Source organism: Tenrec ecaudatus (assembly GCF_050624435.1).
Source record: "Tenrec ecaudatus isolate mTenEca1 chromosome 11 unlocalized genomic scaffold, mTenEca1.hap1 SUPER_11_unloc_2, whole genome shotgun sequence".
NCBI classification, from domain to species: domain Eukaryota; kingdom Metazoa; phylum Chordata; class Mammalia; order Afrosoricida; family Tenrecidae; genus Tenrec; species Tenrec ecaudatus.
Genome location: NW_027457630.1, coordinates 1,993,603 through 2,003,282, shown reverse-complemented (window position 1 = coordinate 2,003,282; position 9,680 = coordinate 1,993,603).

The following is a 9,680-nucleotide window of genomic DNA, read 5'->3' as shown; positions in this document are numbered from 1 at the left end:
CAGGCCTTATACTTAATATGTGGTCTATGTAAACTCTGACTAATTAAAGATGCAGGGTCTCAATGAGTCACAGTCACCTTGATGGCTGTGAATTTGAAATTTTTGTTTTAGTAAAGATGAGGGGGATGATATTCAGAGTGTTAACATAACAGCCAAAGTCACAAGATTGCCAGTTAGGGAAGCTAAATAACGTGTCTTCTGTGTTCAGTATGTCATTAAAGATCTCTCCTGAGGGGTGGGGACGTAGTAAAGTTGTAATGTCCACATTATTCAGATTAGCTTGAGCCCATGGTTCTTGCTGATCTTAATTTCCTTTAGAGTATGTGTCTTAAATAGAAAAATATGACTCTTATGGACAATATAGAATCAATATTAGTGATCATTTTGGAAGCGAGACAATTTATGCTGATTGTTTTGTTGCATCACCCAAACATCATTCCTATATTTTCCAATTACATTTTACATTTCCTTGAAGACTTTTTACCACTCTAGCCATATACCAACATAAATTTGCATTCATTTCACTTCAGAAAGGTGAATTTCCTATTTTAAATAATTTAACTGAAAAAAATTTACATGAATTGAATTCTCGGCATTTCATTTTAATGATATTGGTCGTGGAAAGTAAACAGCAACGAGCTTGATGAGATTTTCGCATCTTGTCATTGAAAGAATTTTAAGGTAAGGTCAGTTTTTTTTTTAAAGAAGTAAGATGGTTGCAGTTCAGTGAATTACTTAACACGGCCCTTCCAGCTATATTCTTTATTAATCGTACTAAATGACTGAGCATGATTATGCAATTATGAGGTGTCTGTGGTACACCAAAAGGGTTGGATAGCTTGTTGATAAGATGACTTCTAGGGGTCGGACCATGCAAATAGGCGCATGATATGGTAATATGGGGGTTGGTAACTTATGCCAGCCTGCAGGGCCTACAGTGCAGGATAAAAATGAGCCACCCCAGAGTTAGAAAGAAGGATCGTACTATAATCAAGAAGGAAGAGTTAGTGCATCCTTTGGAGCTGACCTTTCTATGCTGAACTTCCTGGAGCCAGGAGATAGACACCTATGACACGGGAGACAAGGAGCAGCAGTGAGGACCAGTGACAGAAATAGCAGCAGCAGACGCAGAGCCAAGTGACTGCAAGGAAATGGTGCGGTGGACTTCCCAGCCCACAGAGTGAGATATCGGAATGCCTTTGGCAAGAGGCGGGTTGGAGAAGTGGGGTACCTCTGAGCTGTTGTTGACACAGTTCAAGAGTTGGTACCACTTGCCAGAGCAGGTTAGGGGCCAGGCTGAGGGCGCAGGAGCAGAGAGTGGTGTCTCTGGAGCCGTGGCTGAGAAAAGGCTGTCCTGATTGAAGAATTGTATCAGGAGCTTTCCTGATCAGGAATTGTAACTTGTTACCTCCCTAATAAACCAAAATGCTGTCTGGGAGTGCTCAGTGGCCACTTTCACAAATGCTGGAATACAGCAGAGAAGCAGAGCGCCGTGAGAGACAGAGGTCATGTCAGAATTGGCAATCGGGTCGGAGGATAGAGGCTTATCTGAGATCTACATCATAGTCATATTCTTTGGCTGATGTTAATGGTGATTTTCTACTTTCCCCAACCCTTTTCACACCATTTTCACAATTGTATTACAGGAATTATTAAAATAAATAATTATAGTTTTCTGTTTCATTGTGCAGCTCATAAATGATTTCTTTTCAAATATCTGTATACTGCCTTAAGAAAAGCATTTAGGAAGAGGATAACGTTTACTGATAAGAAATCTTAAGGAAATAAATACAAGTGACGCTGTGAGGGAGGTATTTTTGTACACAACATCTTCACTGTTTCTCACTCTGGAAATCAGATCTAGTAATGAACTTTGTTCCATTCAATTTCAGCTACTTGCCATAATGAATCAAGTTACTCTATAACCTCATTAATACTAAATAGCTCTCTTTCTAGCCCTTAGTTTCCTAAATAGCTATCCATCCACATCTTGGTTAAGGACCTTCCTTTGTGCCTTTAGTAATTAATGGATTGGTAGCATTACTGCACTGCATCTTAAAACGCCAAAGATCGTTTACTATATTTGGAAAAATCCAATGGATGTCTGACAGGACATGAGCGTTCTTTGCATCTGTCAATCTCTTATTTGGTTGTCAACGTGCAGCATGTCAGCTAGGTAGTCTCTGCGGGAGGAAGTAAGCCTGGTTAATCTCTTTCACACCCAGAAATAACTACTCCATCATTCCAATTTAATGGCTGATTTTTATGCTGGTAGAACGGTGCATATACATTTAAAGTAGCAAGATCTCTGCAGATTCAACAGAATACTAAGTGAAATAGAGATGCTTTCGTTGCACAATATCATGAATCAGAAACATGAGAAACATGAAAAATTTAAAAACATAAGCTTAAATGTCAGATTGCAGAACACATCAACCCAACTTTTTTTACTATGTTTGATGGGAAAATGTTAGAACAAAATATTGGACTTTCTCACAGAAACCCAGAGTCAGATATAATCATTTACTTCTGCATAGTATTAAAATAAACTTTAAAATTGTCTTTAAATGTTCATTTCCTTTGTCTCCAACAGGGAATGTGCAGATGATTCTCAGCCAGGGGAGCTCATTTTGCAGTGGCAGAATTGTAGCCTCCATCAGTAGCCATGTATTTTACTTTCATTCATACATCAGTAATAAAATGATATTACCTATCTGCTCAAATAAAGACACCCACCAATGTTGGGTTATAAAGTCCAGGGGGAAAAATGTGATTACCTTCACAATCGTCATGATTTCATTTCCGTGAGATTTTGAAAGCAATTGATGGAAAGCGTTATTGTTGTGGTTTCTGAGACTGGTGCTAATTTGGCCAGACAAGCATCTGACTACATATGATTACCAGCGCTCAGCTAATACTATCACTCTGATGCTTGTACCATGAGCTGTCAAACATTTCTTAAACCACAGGCTCCTCCAGTTTCTTTAATTTCATGATGTTTTTGTAAATCTTACCCTGAAACAATTCCTCCTTAGTTCTCTAGACCTGCACTAACAAATTTAGCACACATTGAGCGGCTTCAAATGCCAGAAAAATGTCTCCCACAGTCCTAGAGGCTAGAAGTCAAAAACCCGGGTGTTGAAGGGACTGGCTCCTTCTGGCGGCTCTGAGGAAGAATCCTTTCCATTCATCTCTCCAGGCTTCATGTGCCTGCTGGCAATCTTTCTTCCTTGGCCCATAGCTGCATCACATCAGTATCTAAAACCATCACCCCATGACTTTCCTCTCTGCCTCTTTGTGGCGTAACGTCCCCTCTGTGTTGAGATCCATCATTGTAGCTAGACCCAGTGTTAGACTGGGTTGGCTAGTGCAACAATTCCAGAGACTTTCATATATATATGTGAAAGAGCTTTTTTATCATTTTATCTCTTCCAGTTCTTATTTTATCTTATTTTTTATCACATCTCTTCCAGCTCTTATCACAATCCATCCATCCATTGTGTCAAGCACTTTTCTACATTTGTTGCCATTATCATTTCCAAAATATTTTCTTTCTACTTGAGCCCTTGGTATTAGTGCCTCATATATTCCTCTCCCTACATCACAAACCCTTGATAAACTAAAAATTATTATTATTTTCTTATATCTTACATCATCCACTGTCTCCCTTCACCCACTTTTCTGTTGTCCATCCCCCTGGGAGGGGGTTATATGTAGATCATTGTGATCGGTCCCCCCTTTCTGACCTCACCTTTCCCTACCCTCCTGGTATTGCTACTCTCATTATTGGTCCTGAGGGGTTTATTTGTCTTGGATTCCCGGTGTTTCCAGTTCTTATCTGTACCAGTGTACATGCTCTGATCTAGCTGGATTTCTTAGGTAGAATTGAGACCATGATAGTGGGAGAGGAGAGAGAAAACATTAAAGAGCTAGAGGAAAGTTGTATCTTTCATCGTTGCTGTACTGCACCCTGACGGGCTCGTCTCTTCCTTGTGACCTTTCTTTAACTCTGTAATGCCAAGCGTGACGTTTTCGTAACATTTAATTAAATGTATATATTAAGATATAGTGATAACTGTGAAATGTTATCAGCAATGTATGTATATAGTAGCTTTCCCCCTATGCCCCTTTTGCATTTTTAAGTTTACCCCAGCGGAATCATGTTGCACTTGTTCTTTTGTGCTTGGTTTGCTTTGCTTAGCATAATTTCCTGCAATTCTCCCCATGTGGCGATGTGCTTCATGCGTTCATCACTGTTTTTTAGCGATACCTAGTACTCCATTTTATGTGTGTACCACAGGTTTTTATTCCATTCATCTGTTGATGGACATTTGGGTTGTTTCCAACTCCTTGATTGTGAACTGTGCCGTGATGAACATTGGAGCACAGATGTCTGGCCGTGGTTTGTTTCTTGCCTCTTCTGGGTATATGCCCAGTAGGGGGATTGCTGGGTCATAAGGTAGTTCAATTGCCATCTGTTTTAGATATCACCAAATCAATTTCCCTAATGGCTGTACATACCTACAGGTTCACCAGCAGTGGGTGAGTGTTCCTATCTCACTGAAGCCCCTCCAACACTTGTTACTTTCTGATTTTTTTTTATTTGAGTTATCTTTGAGGGTGTTAGGTGGTATCTCATAGTTGTTATAATTTGCATTTCTCTTATGATTAATGAATTGGGAACATTTTCTCAAATGTTTATTGGCCATTCGGATTTCTACCATTGTGAAAATTCTGTTCAGGTCCTTTGTCCACATCCTCAATGGGCAATTAGTTTTTTTTTTTTCTTTTTGGAAGGTAGCAGAGCACTCTAGATTTTAGTAATGAAATCTTTTTCTGATGTGTCATTGCTAAAGATGTTTTCCCTGTCTATGAGCTCTCTTATTTCTCTCTTCGCAAAATCTCTCAATGTACACAGGTATTTTATCTTCAGCGTATTGCACTTGTAATTTGTGCATCTTCTGTGTTTGAGTCCGTCTCTATTTCCGATAGCCTATGTATTCCCTGTGCCCAAGTTCTCAAGTTTGTACCAATTCCCTCACTGATGACTCCAATAGTTTAGGGTTATACCTAGAGGTCTGTGATCAACCTTGAGTTTATTCTTGTGAATGGAATGAGGTAAGGGTCTTGCTTCATTTTCCTGCAGGTAGACATCAATTTTTTTCCAGTACCACTTGTTGAAGAGCGCATCTGCTTCCTATTTTTGTTTTGGGGGCCCTTATCAAAGATCACATGTCTGTATGCTGATAATTTTATTTCTGGGTTTTCAGTTCTTTATCATTGGTCTGTGTATCTGTCATTGTACCAATACCATGCAGATTTGATAATTGTGGCTGTATAATATGTGCTAAAGTCAGATAAGGCAAGCCCTTCCACTGTGTCCTTCTTCTTGAGGAGTTCTCTGCTAATTCTGGGCTTCTTCCCTCTCCATATGAAATTGGTGGTCAGTTTTTCCAATTCTTTGAAGAAAGATGATGGTATGTGTATACAGATAGCATTGAACTTATATAGTGCCTTGGGAAGAATTGACATCTTTACTATATTGAGTTTTCTAATCCATGAGCATGGGATATTATTTTATTTGTTGAGGTCACTCTTGGTTTCTTGTAATAGCATTCTGTAGTTTTCCTTATACAAATCTTTTGGGTTTTTTATTTTTAGTCAGCTATATCCCTAGATATTTCAATTTGTGCTTAGCTATTGTGAAGGGTACTACTTTTCTGATCGCCTCTTCCATGATCTTCTCAGATTTGTATAGCAGTCTGATAGACTTTTGGTTGTTGATCTTGTATCCTGCCACTCTGCCATATTCCTCTATCATTTCCAGCACTCTCTTTGTGGAGCTTTGGGATTTTCCATATATAAAATCATATCATCTGCGAATAACGATAGTTTCACCTCTTCCTTTTGGAGATGAATACCTTTTATGTTTTTTTCTTTGCCTTATTTTAGCTAGGACTTTTAGTACAATGTCAAATAAAAGTGGGTACAAGGGGCATCCTTGTCTGGTCCCCTTTTTCAGTGGGATTGTTTTCATGTTTTCTCCATTGACCACCACAATGGCTGTTGGTTTTTTATATATTACCTTGTACTATACTGAGGAATTTTCCTTCCCTTCCTATATTCTTGAGTTTCTTAAACAGGAATCTGTGTTTGATGTTTTTGAATGCTTTTTTTCCACATCCATTGCTATTATCAGGTGGTGAAAGAACTTTATATCAAGAAGTAATTTATATCAAGACACTTTGTTAGGCAGATAGGCAGGGATGGGATGTCCATTGACGCATGCCCAGGAGAGCCAAGCATAGAACAAAGGCCTAGGTTTTCCCCTTGGTGGGCATGGTGGGCTGGTGGGCGTTAACTTGGATCAGCCCACCTGGGCCAGGTGAATTCAATCCAGCCAGTGAGGTCAATCTGGGGTCGTCCACCATTCCTCGCCCTGGAATCCTTGAAAAGGCAGGAGCCAGAGAGAGAGGAACTGGGGAAGGAACTGGGGAAGGAACTTGAGATAGTCCTTTTGGAGGAAAACTTGGGAGAGAGATCTTTGCGTGACCCCGAGCAGTCTCTGCCAGGCTGCATGGTCGAAAGGAATCTTATGGGTGCCGCGTAAAGCCTGAAACTTCTTTTAAATCTCATTAAATTCACTTGGATCACGAGCCAGGCTTCGGCATGAATTCTTTCTCGTGTAGCGCCAAGGACGGAGGTGTAACTCTAGCCCAGAAGGAGAGATCTTACAACTTCAGCCCATTGCAACTCAAGTCCATAAGTCCTACACTAGTCTATAAGTCCCTCGTAAGACTCATGGGGCCACATGCAAGAATGCAGAATGCAGGAAGATCACAGGCTGTGGGGGGCAAGCTCATGTGGATCCAAGGTCAGTGGTAACATGGCAGGGCTTCAGCAGCTCTCAAGTTGGCCAGCAAGCAGGAGAGTGAAAGCAGAGGGAGGGGGTTCCCCAGGGCATGCCTTATGAGAAGGCCACGTTTACAAGGAGGCACCATCAGGCTGAGACTTGATTGAGAATTTGGATATCATCCCTATACTTTTATATATCTGCAATCTGACAAAATGATCTATTACAGGCTCCAATCTAAATACAAGATGGTCTACTTTTAGTATCTTTAATTTAATGACATTTGCAAAGATTCACCATCTCTTTCCCCAAGTAGGGTCACATTTATAGGTGCTGATCAAATCTGCGATTCCTTTCTTGGAAACATTTAACAAACTCATCTGTTGGATGGCTGACAGCATCACCCTCATTTTTTTTCTTCACACCTTTTCTATATCATCAAATTGCTGTCCTTTCATGATCCTCTTCATTTTTGTAAACAAAAAGAAGTCTCACAGAGTGAGGTCAGGTGAGTAAGGTGTGCAGGGGCAAGAGGAGCATGCTGTTTTTTGCCAAAAACCTGGCGCACTGAGATGGATGCGTGAACTGGTACATTGTGGTGGCTAAACAAGTCCCCCACCTGCCATAAACCAGGCTTTTTGGTCACACACTGTTACATAATCTTTGAAGAACTTCTAAATAGAAAGCTTGATTAACAGTCTGGCCTGGTGGAACGAACTCCTAGTGCACTACAAGTCAACATTTTCATACATTCAGGAAGTTGATGCATGTCCAGAATGAGGTTAGTCATCAGTTGACATTTCACCTTTTTTGAAATGAGAAAATCACTTTTACACGTGAGATTTAACTATAATGCTGTCCTTGTAAGCTGTGTTTAACATTATAACAGTTTCTGTGGCATTTTTCTTGAGCAGGAAACAAAATGTCACAGCTGCATACTGTTCTCTTCAATCAGACATCACAAAAACATGAGGTTCAAGTAAAACTGATTTTAAGAAATTATTCACTATGACCAGAGAGAACCTTCCCTGCTGATGCCATTGGGTGCACTAACTCAGAGCCAGTTGTTCAATGCTTGCCTAGTGGGAAAAATCTGTACTACAAAAGCTTTGCCCAGCGGAGCTTTCTTCCCACTGTTTTTTAAGGTACACATACACACACACACACAGACAGACACACACACACACAGAGACTGAGACAGAGACAGAGACAGAGAGTATGAGAGTGTCACGATTCAACCTACTATACTCTCTCAGACCTGAGTTCTGCGAATTGGTTCAACTGGAAAACTTCACACACCAACAGCCTTTTTCTTACCCCTTCAAATTTCTTTTTGTTCCACAAGCTCAAAGAACACTTAAAAGGAACACAATTTGAATCCCTTGAAGATGACAAACTGCCATCTTGACAGGGTATAAATTGAAGTTCAGAGAATAACTCTGTAGAGATTTCGAAGAATGGCATCGCCTTCAGAAGTTTTACCAGTTAGCAGGGAAAAGATACAGCAATTAAAATGAAGTGAATTTTTCATACAACCAAACGGAATCAAATGTAGAAAACAATGTTTATTTCTGTGGTTATGTAGTGGTTACACACTGGGTGGTTGGCTTCACATGCCACATGTCAAAACCACCAGCCACTCTGCAAGAGAAAGATGGGGCTTTCTTCTCCTGTGAAGAGTTTTAGTCTCAGAAGCTCACAGGGGAAGGAAGCTCTGAATCAGCATCAACTAGATGGCAGTGAGGTTCTTTTTTCCCCCTTTCTTCACAACTGCAAACTCACTGCCATCAAGTGGACGCTGACTCAGAGGAACCCTGTAAGAGTGAGTAGAATTGTCCCTGCGGTGTCTGGGCTATCACTCTTTATGGAAGTAGACCGGCTCGTCTTTGGGCTTGCTCTCAGGGTGGGGGTGGAGGCTGGTGCTTTTGAACACAGACCCTGTGGTTCGCAGCCCAACATGTAATCCACTATGCCACCAGGCCTTCGATGCCCTTCCTAGTTTCTTCTTTTTAAATATAGTGATGATGATAACAATTTGGAAAAGAAGTCATGAAATACAACAAAATATTTGCCATTTAACCACTTTTAAGTATACAATTAAGTGATAGTAATTACATTCACTATGATATGCAACTGTCACCACTGTTCATTTACAAAAGTTGCCTATAATTATTTTCTTAAATATAATTGGGCTAGTTCACATTTGTATTTGTTGTTTTGTGCCTGATTTAGTTCACGTAACAGTGTTTTTAGTGTTCATTCATACCTGGAATTGGTTAAGAGCTGCAAAGGAAAGTGTGGAATGGCCTTCCAGCCACAGATAATGGAATATGAAAAGAAGTAGATGTTTGACGGGGTGCAGCACATTGGTAGATCAATCTTCCCAAGACTGTGTGCTGAGTGTGGGAAATGAGGCCTCTAGGGTGTGCCTTGGATTATGACTTTTAAAAATTTTTGTATGGATTTTATAGTGGTTTAATCTCGAAATTATAGTTACACATCTACATTAACCAATCTGATGTGACACTAAAATTGTACATTTATTCTCATACTTATTACACTGCTTAACTCAGACTGAGTTCGTTAGATTCTGGTTGGATTTGAAGTTTTGCAGGAGATGTGAGCCTCGCATTGCCTTTCGGATCATTTAAAGAAGTGGAGGAGCGCAAGAGTGACTGCTCCATGTGCTGCAGAGCTTCTCTGGAAGCTTCAATGAACTCACCTGCTCAGGAAGATTTAGGCATCGTCACTTTTCCCCCATAGTCATTTAAAAAAATCATTTTACTGGGGGCTCTTTCACAATCCACACATCCACACACATCCATTG